This window comes from Phaseolus vulgaris, chromosome 8 (genome assembly GCF_051622355.1).
Source record: "Phaseolus vulgaris cultivar YP4 chromosome 8, ASM5162235v1, whole genome shotgun sequence".
Taxonomy (NCBI): domain Eukaryota; kingdom Viridiplantae; phylum Streptophyta; class Magnoliopsida; order Fabales; family Fabaceae; genus Phaseolus; species Phaseolus vulgaris.
The window spans coordinates 53,543,185-53,557,180 of NC_143505.1; the positions used below are offsets into that span (position 1 = coordinate 53,543,185).

General features: G+C 34.4%; 1 pseudogene; it reads right to left on the reverse strand.

Moving 5' to 3' along the window:
* Nucleotides 1-1,322: 1,322 nt before the first annotated feature.
* On the reverse strand, nt 1,323-1,676 carry LOC150025657 (non-specific lipid-transfer protein A pseudogene; annotated as a pseudogene).
* Nucleotides 1,677-13,996: the final 12,320 nt, after the last annotated feature.

The window sequence follows — 13,996 nt, forward strand, 5'->3', positions numbered from 1 at the left end:
ATTTAATGTATAGTAACATAAAAGAATCAGTTTGAAATTAAATTAAAGTGTTTTAAAAAAGTTTGAAATCATATTAAAAATTTTAAAAATCTCGAAACTAAATTAACTTTTAACCCTTAGCATAAAAACTAAAACGATGGCCTAAAATAATTTAACATATAAAAATAGTAATGATTTTAATTTATGAAATTAGAAAATTTAATTAATCGATTAAAAATTATCCATATAATTAAGTGTATTTTTAAAATAATATATTATCAGAGGAAACCTCACCCATACTATGCATAGAGTCATTCTACCCATGAAGCATAGGCTGCCAACAAAATATACATCCATCGTGATCCAGATTTGCATCATATTACCCATACATGACCTGTAACCAGGTTATGCATAGTATTTAATGATAATATTTAATTATACATATTAAGTATTTAATTATAGTTTGATAATATAGTAATTAAAAATATACATTAAAAAAATTATATGTCTTTAAAGTAATTAAGAAATATATATATAATAAAATGGTTCTGAAATTTATTATTTTTTTCATTTTTATTTTTCATCACATTAAATATATTTACATACATTCAAATCGATTAAATTTTAAGGGAAAGTAAAAATATAATTAATAAAAGAATATATATCATTTACTACCAATTTGTGGAATTGAAAATTGTCGTAGCAAAATTACCCAAACAAATAGTTAAAGAATTAAAAATGGGATTAAGTTTAATTTAAACATTGAAAGAATATTTGGATAATATGGCATAAAGTTTTGGTTAAGTTTTGAATATGTATTCTTCTGTACTCGTCTATTAGGTTTAATATAGTTGAGAATTGATTTCGCTTGTACTTTTACTAATTAGTTTTCCCTAAAAATTAGAGTTTTAATTAAAGTTTTCTTTAATACATGATGTAATAAACCCAACCAGGTTTCATAAAATGATTTTATAGCTTATTTTGGATTAGGCTCACGAATCTCGAACATTAAACACAAAAGATTAATCTTAATTAAATAAAAAAAATAAAGTCTATAAAATAAAAATAAAAATGGAGTATACCAGGAACATATGAAAAACTATATTAATTAATTATCACTGCTAACGTAAATGTTTCTTGCAGCAAGTTCAACAAACAATCATATCTTCTACAAAAACAGAAAAGACAACTTGAAAGCATAATCCACTTAACGTCTTATTTTTTTTTCAGGGCTTGTTGTTTATAATTCTGAAAAAGAAGAAAAGAAAGGGAAAACAATGTTAGTAAAATAAATGAAGAGTATGTATTAACATGAATAATATATACAGAGAAAACAAGAAATCTTACTTCTCGCAATCGAAGTCTTTGGAGATGAGATTATCCAGATCAAAATTACAAACTTTAGGAAGCTTATTGGCTTTGTCATTGTCTAGGTTAGGAATGTGGGAGGCTGCTTCCTTAAGACAATTACATGTAGCACGCTTTTCTTCTTTTGTAGGTGCTGAGAATATCACTTCATTGAACCCTTCGCAGCAAGGAGTTGAAGGGGTATTAGTTTTACTGGTGAGAAAATCTAAGCATGGCGTTACTAAGGATTTTGTCTGCTCACAAGTCAGGGCCTTTGGTGGCTCTATGGCTGCAACTGTGAGGACTAACACAACTACCAAACTCAAAAGTGGTACAAACACACTTTTCATTTTTGCCACAATGGTTTATCTCAATCACTCATAGGTGTTTTTGATTTTGGATGGATGGATTACTGTGGGAGTCTTACATTTATAGTCGCATGCATGGTGCATGGTGCATTCTCAGCTTTGACCATTATTTATGACTATTAATCACTTTTTTCTTTTTCTTTTTAGGGTTTAGAGTTTAGGATTTAGGATATTTTAGATCATTCAAAAATCACAGGTATTTTGACCAGCATAACAACCTCTTCTCTCGTCCTTGTATTTAGTTAATTTTGCTTTGTTGATGTTAGAATGTTTTACACCACAATTTTTTTTTTACTTTAGACAACACTGAATTAAACCATACATAGAAAAAAATGACGATTTTAAAAAAAATTAAGAACTACCAAAAATTATATTTGTAAAATCGTTCAATTATTTATACCATATTTTTAAATATTAATTTTAAAATATATGAGTTAAACAATAAAATTGTAACTTAAAAGTGGTCATAGATATATAAATGTGACTTATTAGTCACTATAGACTATGTTTTTCAGGTCATGAATATGTTTGCGACAATGACCAAAAGAAAGAATAAACCATATTAAAAAAGTGTCTCAAAATAATAAAAATATGATCTTTAATTATGAGTATTTTAAACTATATTTAATTAAAGTTTTTTTAAATATAAACAGTAATTATTCATTATTTTAGCCCATGTTTATGAGTTCATGATATTTTAAAACACGTTTAATTAATCCATTGATAAAATACATAAAAAAATGCTTTCAGATTCTAAATTTGCACTAAATTTTGGGTTATTTTTCATTCTACAACACATTCTAAAATCTAAATCACATCCTTCTACTAGTTTACAAATCAAATTCAAACCAGACCTTGATTCTAATATAGTGGTTATAAGTTTTATATTTACTCATGAAACTTATATCCAAAAGCAATTGTCCTATTAAATTATTGTGGCATAAATGTAAATAACAACACTTAAAAAATAGTAGTCCTAAAAGTGTTGACTATTGTCATATTTGAAGTAATCGTATTTAAGATTTTGCTGTCTAAATGAAAAAACTGTAACACCCTAAAATACCTCTAACTATTACAATATAATATAAGTTTTACATATACAAGCTTAGAGTTTTTCAAAACATTCCTAATACGTGATTAGATGTTATAGAAATACAAATATTTACAATATAGGTTTCAAATCAACACCCTAAAGCTCTCCAGACCCTCCGACACCTATATGGTCATTTGCTCGTGTACGTAGTATGGTCATCGCAGTTCAAACACAACAAGAAAAGCAAGGGTAAGCTAGTGAAAATAAAATTTTATAATATAAACAATTAAATCAAAAGAGAAAACCAAATTACATGATCAATTTCTCAATTATTCAATCTTCTTCAAATCCCAACATAAAACAATCACTTAGATCTCACATGGATCTACACATTCAGGATATTCAACAAACAACGTCTTCCAGAAGACCCGTATTAAGTAAGTCCTACCAGAGACTAACACCTGATCCAAAGATTACCAGGGAATCCAAGAGAAACGATCAGGGTAAATTTAATACAACCCAAGTCGTGCATCTCACATGTCACGGTGTGCATGAACTCCCCCATCAGCTTCTCACCACCTGATATCTTAGTCTGTGTGAAGCTCGTAGATCTCTGTTACCACATAGACATCAATACTTAATACACAACAAACATCAGTCCATACATGATCCTAAATATATGAATTCAATTCCATACCATTTTCATCATACAATATCATTCAAAATGTGATCCACAACATTCAAAAGTCTATTTAACATGAAAAAAACAACACTTAAATACTAAACCATTAAAATCTAATATTTCTACAGGTTTAAATAATATATAAACAAACAACACAATATATAAACACACAACATCCCTGCAAGAGAAATCGAATATTGGGACCACGTCCCTTCCGCATTCAGATCTTTTATCCTAGGGTGCTATTAAAAATTAAATTTAGCTTCCCTTACCTTAATTGCTTGCTTTCCAAGCAACTTTTAGAATTTTATTCCCCACAGTTTGGGTAAGCTTCAAGATTTACGGGTCTAATGCAAGTTATTTAAACATAATAGAAATTCAGTATATAGTAGAATAAGTTGATAGGATAACTTTTCTCAATTGATCTCACTAAGATTGATGACTAAAACATAGAGAAAAACAGAGAATAAGGGATCTTTAGAGTAAAAATGAACTTACTCTATTTGAAATTCTGATTGGGTAGAAATGTTTCCTCAGCTACAATGTGGTCCGATCAGATTCTAAAATAGATGAAAATTGGAAGAGGAAATTAAAAGAGAAGGAAGAGATTTGCACTAGTCTTTATTACACCTGCATATTTACCTTCTCAACCATAACTAAGACCGAGTGTACCATAAGTCAAATCATATGTGCATTGTGTAGATGTGTTATCTGTAACATTGTTTCTAATAGGGAGTTCACAACATTTTTAGATATATCTTTAGGCACAGTACCCAATCAAATGTTATGTGATACTCTACATTCAATAAACATGTGTTGCAGTTTCTGCTCCTCCTAACATAGTTCACACAGAGAATTAGGTAAATCTTCCCCCTATGGATAAGGTTAGACCTAGTGGGAATTCTATCTCTAAGCTCTCTCGAAACACCATATTGTGCTGCTGGAATGTTATTGTAACTTAGAGAGAGAAAAGTAAAGGTTATCATATTAACTGATGTGTATTACAATGTGTTGATAAAGAAGTAATTTATATACAGGGTAACACAGGGTACCCTTAATACCCCCCCTTAAACTCATGGTTGGATTAGCCATAATCATGAGTTTATCCCGTACATGCAGAAACAATATGCCAGAAACAGGTTTGGTAAGGGGATCAACAACTTGGAAGCGTGCTGGAAGATGAAGAAGTTGAATTTTTTTATTACGAACTTGACCACGAACAAAGTGGAGGTCCAGTTCAAAGTGTTTCGTTTTAGAGTGCATAACAGGATTTGCACTTAGCAGAACAGCTCCAAGATTATCAGAATACAGCTTTGGTTTTGAACCTTGAATGCGCAACTCAGAAAGAAGAGATTGAATCCACACAATTTCAGCAAGGGGAGTTGCAACTGCCCGGTATTCTGCTTCCGTACTACTTCTGGAAACCGTTTTCTGTCTGTGAGATGACCAGGAAACAAGATTAGACCCTATGTAAATACAATAGCCAGTGGTGGATTTGCGGTTGTCAACATTAGCACCCTAATCTGCATTCGCAAAACCAATAAGAAAGGTCGTCGAGTTGTGGCGAAGAAGCAATCCATGTGTAATGGTGCCAGCTAAATAACGAAGAATTCTCTTCACAGCTTGCCAATGGTGAAGTTTCGGATCATGCATAAAATGACAAACACGATTAACAGAGTAAGAGAGTTCAGGCCTAGTTATAAGAAGATATTGAAGTGTACCAACAACTGACCTATACAGGGCAGGATCATTAAATGATTCAGAAGAATTTTGTTGGAGACGGGAAGAGGATGTCATAGGCGTGGGTTGAGGTTTAGCATGGAGCATATTTGTTTTCTGTAACAGCTCACGTATGTACTGGTCCTGAGAGAGATGCATGTCACCAGTAGATGTACGAGAAACTTGAATTCCTAAAAAATGATGAAGACTACCTAAATCTTTTAATGTAAAGGAAGAACGCCAAGTGGTAATGAGGTTAGTAATTTCAGTAGGTGAAGATGCAGTGATGATTATATCATCAACATAAACCAGTACAAACATAGTATAAGATGAAGTGAATTTATTAAACACAGATGTATCACTTACTGTAGGATAAAAACCAAGATCACATAAAGTTGTGCTAAGTTTAGAAAACCAGGACCTGGGTGCTTGCTTGAGGCCATAGATAGCCTTGTGTAATTGACATACAAGAGTGGGATCATGGGAGATAAAACCTGGTGGTTGTTGCATATACACACGTTCGTTGAGATCACCATGGAGGAAAGCATTATCAATGTCCACTTGACGAATAACTCAGTTATTTGTAACAGCATGTGAAAGAACAATACGAATCGTTGTGGGTTTGACTACAGGACTGAAGGTCTCACTATAGTCAAGTCCCTCAGTTTGATTTAAGCCTTTAGCAACAAGGCGTGCCTTGCAACGTTGAAAAGAGCCATCTGCATGCAATTTGGTTTTAAAAATCCATTTACAACCTACCAGAGAGGCATTGGATGGGAGAGCAGTGAGAATCCACGTCTTGTTTTTTAGGAGAGCTTTATACTCATCAGTCATTGCTTGGGACCATACAAGAGATGCCATAGCAGTATAAATTTTGGGTTTAATGATGCCTACCTTGGCACGAGTGGTCATGGGATGAGTGTTAGTAGGAGGAGGAATAAAAGGAAGACAGTCAATATTACCAGTTGCAGAAGCACCAATGTCAGTAATAGAATTGCCAATGGTACCAGTTGCAGAAGCACCAATGTCAGTAGTAGAATTGCTATCAGAAACAACATGCTCATTAACAGAATTAGTATTTGTATGAACAACAGTCAAAGTGGGTGGAATATCATGTGTGTGCTGATGAGAAATAGTAGGCATAACAAAACTATTTGAGTCTTCATTATAAGGAAGAGTAGTTTCATCAAAACGACCATGACGAGAAACAATAGTCTTACCAGTTGGCAGGAGACATATATAGGCTCTATTAGTTGGACTGTATCCAAGAAACAGAGAACACTGTGATCTAAAATCAAACTTATTATTATTATAGGGGCGTAAATTTGGATAACAAGCACAACCAAACACTTTGAAAACATTATAATCAGGTTTGCGTTTAAACAACCTAGCATAAGGGTTATCACCATTCAACACAAGGGTGGGAAGAGCATTGATAATGTGGGTGGAAGTGATGAAGGCTTTTGCCCAGAAACGACGAGGCGATGAAGCAGTTGCAAGAAGCGTTAGGCCCATATCAACAATATGCCTGTGCTTTCGTTCAACAGAACCATTTTGTTCATGGGTGTAGGGACATGTAAGTCTATGGTGAATGCCATAATGTTCAAGGAAAGGTTTCAGACAAAGAAATTCTTTAGCATTATTAGTTTGAACAGAGCAAAGTTTAGAATTTGTTTGGTTTTCAGCAAAACTTTTGAATTTTTTAAACACAGAGGAAACCTGAGCTTTAGTATGAAGAACGTATATCCATGTATATTTGGTGTAAGCATCAAGAAAAGAGATGTAATACCTTGCACCATTGGAAGCAGGTATAGGAGCAGGACCCCAAACATCAGCAAACACAAGTTCCAATGGACGAGAGTAAATGGTAATAGAAGAAGTAAAAGGAAGCTGTTTATTTTTACCAAGCATACAAGCATAGCAAAATTTGATATCAGAAGAACAACGTATATTACAATGCTGTAAAATTTATTTTAATGTGCCAGAATGACAGTGACCAAAACGTTCATGCCAGATATTGGCTGTGAGTTTATTATCTACAAATGAAGTATGAAAAACAGAGGACATATGAGGAGTGTGCATGGTTGGAAAGGTGTAGAGACCATCCTTAAGAATGTCGCGAAGAAGAACTTTGTTCGTAGCCTGATCAACAACATAACAATGGTTAGCATGGAATTGAAAATACACATGATTGTCACGAGCAAACTGAGAAACACTAAGTAAGTTCTTGGTTATCAGCGGAACATGTAATAGATTGCGCAATAATAAGGGTTTATCCGTGAGAGAAGAACGAAAAACTGCAGACCCAGTATTAGCAATAAACAAACCTGAGCCATTACCCATTTTAACAGTTTCAGTGTCGTGGTAAGGTTGCTTGGTTGAGTAGACAGTGGGATCTTTCGTTACATGATGTGTAGCACCACTGTCGGGTACCTAAGTGGATCCTTAGTGGTGGAATGAATGCCCAGAAGAGACGCATCGCTGGGTTCAGGGTCTGAGATCGAAAACTGAGAAACATTAGCACGAGGAGATGGATTGGGTTTGTGGTCATACCATTGCCAGCACTGGAGAGCGGCATGACCATATTTGCCACAAACTTGACACGTTGGTGTGGAAGAGGTCCAAGAACCACGAGCTTGAGAACGGGAGAAGCGAGAACCACGTGCAAAATTTTGGGAGTGAGAAAACCCACGACCACCACGATTGCTATGGAACTTGAGATTGGCTTTGTCATTGTGGGATTCGAAGGCGTCCAAGTGGAGAGAGCGGCAGTGGCAGGAAAACTGAGAGGATCGAGTTGATGATGGCGTTCATGACGTTCTTCTTGTACCAGAAGCAGAGCTTCAATCTCTGCAACTTTGTAAGTATCAGTTCTAGACAGAATGGAAGCAACAAAGGGATCAAAATCAGGAGGAAGACCATCAAGAATGGTTTCGATGTGATCTTCAACAGATATTGGGGCACCAACGGCAGCCCAGCGCATCCACCGTGCGTTTGATATCCAAAACATATGCGGAGATAGAACGATCTTTCTTTGGATTCTTTAAAAAGAGTTTCAATTTCTTGATCTGGGCTCGAGTATGAGAAGAAAAATACGTGTTTAGCGTCTGCCAAATCTGTGCTGCAGAGGTAAGACCCACCATTTGGGTTAAAATCGGAGTGGTCATGGTCGCCAGAAGCCACACAACCAACAAATTATCTTGTTGCTTGTAAGAGATGAATGCAAGATTGGGGTTGAGGGTTCCATCGGCCGCAGAAAGACATCGTGGAGGAACGTTAGTTCCGTCAAGAAACGAGGAGAGCAGCAACCCATCAACAGTGGCCAGAACCTGTTGTTTCCACAACAGAAAATTTTCGTCATCCAGTTTGAGCGGAATAGGAGTGGTAAGGTGATGTAGGGAGACGGAGGAGAAACTCTTGTTGGGGAGAACCTGGGAGGACGAAGATGATGATGTAGAAGAAGAGGAAGAAGAAGGAGTGGAAGCCATGAAAGAAAAGCGGAAAAAAAAAACTCTCTAGCTCATGATACTGTGTTATTGTAACTCAGAGAGAGAAAAGTAAAGGTTATCATATTAACTGATGTGTATTACAATGTGTTGATAAAGAAGTAATTTATACACAGGGTAACACATGGGTACCCTTAACATGGAATTCTTTTTGATTCCTAGAGTAGGTTGCACCAGGTGTCACTATTCCTTCCCTCCTCTTGCCCATTTAAATATAAACATTTATAAGCTGAACTAACAAAATATTCTAAGTTTTTTTTCTCCCCCCCATTCCCACTCTTCTTTGTGTTCCTTATCAAAGACAATTGATTGAAGCTGCTACATCATTTCAGCTTCTTGTATAGCTTCCCATGCGAATTTGTCACATATCCATGGTATCATCCATTCCCATATGTGATCTTCCCACCCCACAAACTCTTCAACTATTTTATCTTTGTCCTTTGAGATTCCACATAGTATAGGGTAGACATCTTTGAGAGGTGCCTGTGTGATCCACAAGTCATCCCAAAATCTTTATTTGTTCCATCTTCCTAATTTGCACCTTACTTTCTTATCGAACCAATTATCTCCCTGGTTTTGGCTATTCACCTTCCTCAAATCTCTCCACCAAATTGATTTCTAACTTTCTCTAACCTCATCATCTATATTCCTCCACCAACCATACTTTGACTTTGGTTTTTAAAAAAGTTTAGTATTATCCTAATTCTTTCTAAAATGATTTAATTTGATCATTTTCATTATATTGTCTTCTTGTGTTAAATTATATGCGTTGTTATTCTATTGAATTATTTTAGTAAAATTTGAGATACTTATTTTGAAAACAAGATGATATTTGAACTTTTTGAAAAATGTTAGAAATCAAATTTTTAAAAATAAGTTAGAACAACATTAAATTTTTTAAAATAAAAAAATTGATTTTTAACTTTTAATATAGAACTAAAAAATTAATTCAGCCTAAAATATTTTGATCAATATTTTGAATTTCAAAATTTATTTTATGAATTCTAGACTTGATATACTTGATAAGTTCCTCAATAAACTTGTGGCGAACCACACTTCAAAAAAAGAAAAAAAAAGAAGCTAATTATATTTCCAATATGGTGGGGATTACTTTAGTTATTTTGTGAATATACTCTTCAACTAAAGAAACTTTAACTACTATACTAAACAAGTTTTTTGTTATATTATAATTTTTGTTATACTTATTATAAATATTAAAATTCATATGTAACGTCATTTTATATATGGATTCAAATCCGAATCCGTATGTAATGTTCCATTTATATACGGATTTAAATCCATATATATTAATTAGTATGTAAATAATAATTATTTTTTTTATATTTTGACAATGTCAATGGATTACAAAAATACTAAAACAAAATAAAATACGAACAAAATGCAACATACACTTTACCATAATTTATGGAAGACAGTTACTGCTGGATAATTAGGAAAATTTGGCGGACTAACACTATAATTCACCCTAATCCATTGATAGCCCGTGTTCCCGTGTATTAAATATTTAATGTCTTTATGATTTCAAAATCAAGTTGTACATGAGTAAACTCTTTTAAAGAAAATCTATTTTTTAACTTTTATTCAGTAGATTTTTCTTCTTGTAAATAAATAAAAAAGAAAACACAAAAATAAGCGTTATGTTATAAGCTTTAATTAAATATTTGTTTTAAACTTAATATATAATATAGATAATACAGGTTGATTTGACCTGCAACTATAAAAATTTTAAATATATTAATTTATATTTTTCTTCTAATCCATTATGAACATAAAATTTACTTAGAGAATGATTAAGTACTTGATAATTTAAATATAATATGTTAAATAATTAAGTAATAATAGCATAAAAACATGAAAAGACTAAGAAATAACTGGGAGTGGATTAATGTAACACCCCATAATTTACATATAACTATTACAATAAAAGTTCTACCAGTTTCTATACAAACTTGGAGTTTTTCAAAACATTCCTAATACATGATTAGGATTTATAGAAATACAAATATTTACATATCCACAACTCAAAATAAAACTCTGAAACCTCTAAGACTCTCCTGCACCTGTATGGTCATCTGCTCGTGTACATAGTACAGTCATCGCAATTCAAACATAGCAAGAAAAGCAAGGGTAAGCTACTGAAAATAGAATTTTATAATATACACACTTAAATCCAAAGAGAAAACCAAATTACATGATCAATTTATCAAATTATTCAATTTTCTTCAAATCTCAACAATAAAACAATCACATAGATCTCACATGGATCTACACATCCAGAATATTCAACAAACAACGTCTTCCGGAAGACCTGTATTAAGTAAGTCCTACCAGAGACTAACACCTGATCCAAATATTACCAGCAAATCCAACAAAACCTGAACTTCGTGCTGCATGTGACTGTGTTGTTGAAGGAGCCAGAGGCATTCCTAACCTAGACAAAGATAAAGCCATTCAACTTCCTATTATATGTATCTTAGATCTCGGTTTTCCCATCACCAAGGACTTCCATTGTGCCATGTAACATTTCTTTTTTTCTCTCCATATATTCTTCTTCATTTTATACTTTTTAATTCCCCTATTCATTCTTTTTCATCTTTTTCTTCTTCAGGATCTCTCCCTAAGCAACAGGTTCAGGAGGAAACATGACATTGGAAATGGTGGATTATATATGCTTCCAAGTTACTTTTTTTTTCTTGTAAAAATAAGATTGTTTGTTCAACTTGTAACTTGTGTGCGATAAGCATTTGTATTAAAAACTATATATGCTCTTCCTATCCATTCATAGAGTTTTTTTTTGCATTTATTTAACATGTATTTTTTGATGTTTGAGATTCATGACCCTAAACAAAATAATCAAAATTATGATAATAGAATTATGAAATGTATCATAATACAATTACATAAAACACAAAGTACTAGAGATAAAATTATGAAATGTGTCCCATGAAGTAGAATAACCACTTATGTGATCCATAAAAACTTATAAAAAATACAAAAAAATGTGAATAACTAAAATATTTAATATATAATAGAATTGTGAAATAATTAAACTTACAGTCTGGGATGCGCATCAAGAAAGAGTTAGTCATCATGTTCTGGAGCATACTAATGGTGAAATTGACTTGTACCAGTGGAAGCATCGCCACGTTGTTGCTACACTGTGACAAGTTGCTCATTTAAATGCTTCATTTCGTCCTGCAAGTATGCATACTTTTGATAATACATAATAATTTTTTCACGAAGTTGTTGATTTTTAGCCAATTGATCAGATTGAGAAGTGCCAGAACCAGAGCAAGAGGGTTGAGTGAGGAAAGAGACTCCTTGGCGGAAGTTCCTAGCCAAGTATATCGTACCATAAACTCGACCTCTACTCTTCCCTCCAGTAGTTTCGTTTCAAGCTCGAAGCTATGTTGTTGGATCTACTTGGTGGACATTAGAGGTTGAGCTTGAGAACTGTTTGCTTGAAAGATATTCAAGCGCTCATGATACTTTTCCTACACAATCATTAGGAGATAGAAATATTAGGAAATTGCATTAAAAATTTTAAAAAACTTAGAATAATAACTTACATCAGTTTCATGAGCACTAGTATGAACACAATCACTCTTTTTGTTTGTGAGAGTGATCATAAAGAGATCACCAGGTTCAAGGCGGTGACCATATTAACTCTTCCACGACCCCTACGATGTTCATCTCTTCTAAACAACATGGGTTTTGTTGTGACCGTAGATTCGACTGTGATAATGACTGCCCGTACATGCCTATAATGCGTCACTAGGGTGGAGCAATGAGTTAAGCCATAGAATCTTCTGCCTGGATCCATGGAATGAAGGGTCAGATTAAAAGAGTTTGAGAGCCAGAACCAGGAGCTTTCCAGGCAGAAAACTGATGTCAAGGCGGATCTCTCCTCTTCTAAGAAGAAACTTGAAGACTTGTAGTTTGGTCATCAAGTTTTCAAGGATAATTTGGAGAGTATTGAAATGGATCTCGAGGTCCTCTGCACGAAGCTGATCGGCACAAACGTGGCCAAGAAAGAGGTCGAGGAAAGCATTAGGCGCCTACAGGCCAAGGCGGGAGAGCTGAAGGTCCGAGAAGAAGATTTTAAGGCTGAAAATGCTAACATCGTGGAGTATTCTCTCCTTAGGTATAATAAATGTTTTAAGAAGGCTCTTCGTCAGGCCATTTGCTTTAGCCCCAACGTTAAACCTGAGGATTTTGATTTGGACAAAGATGTAATAGACGGTCATTTTGTTGATGACTGAATTTGGTTATATTATTTTTTATGCATCGTTCTACTTGATTCCGTTGCACTTTGCTTCTTTTTTGGGCTTTTTTCCGGGTGATATCTTTTCCTGAATATGCTTCATTCTATTTGGACCAAGTTTATGATTTCCTTTTATGGTCTTTGCTCATGGTCGAGCATGTTTTGGTTCTCGATTTATCCTTTACTCGTGATTGAGCATGCTTAGTTCTTTATTGAACTATCTTTTAGCTTTTACTCATTATTGAGCATGTTGTGTTCTTGATTGAACTATCTATTAGGTTTTACTTCTAATTGAGTGTGCTTTGGGATTGGATTTTGAGCTCCGCTCGTGGTTGAGCTTGTTTTAGAAGAGCTTGACAAGATTATCTTAAAAATCAAATATTTTATTTAACTAGGTTTCCCTCGTTAAAACCTTGCTCGATAAACTCTCCTTAGGGAGAAAACTGAGCTAATAAAAATGAGTGCATCACCTCGGCTTTCATCTATAATGCATTTTCATGTGGGTGATATTTCCTGTTCTTAGAATCAGTTCACACTTAGCTCTTGAAGCTTGTAAGCTTTGTTTTGTAGGGTATCTGCCACCCTGTATGGGCCATCCCAGTTGGGTGCGAGCTTCCCCTTTTCTCGGTAGCTTATCGTATCACCGACCTTTCTCCATATGAGGTCTCCTTTCTGGAGCGCTAGAGTTTAACACGAGAATCCTATCATTGGGTTGCCCTCCATTTGGTGACTTCTTCCCTTATCTAGGCCTCCAACCTGATCTTGTGAATGAGATCCAGATCAGCCCTCTAGTTATCTGGGTTGTGTTCTTCTTCGAAGCTTCCTCTTCGCCACGAGGTCTCTCCCAGCTCTTTCGGGATCATGGTGTCCGCCCCATTGGTGAGGTGAAAAGGTGTTTCCTCCATGGAGGACTAGGGTGTGCAATGGTATCCCAGAGGATACACAGGATTTCCTCTGTCCACAAACCCTTTTTCATCCCAAGCTTCTTTCTCATCTCCCTTAGGATGACCTTGTTGGTGACCTTTGCTTGAGCATTGGTCTGTGGGTGCTCAACCGATGATACATGGTGTTTTATCT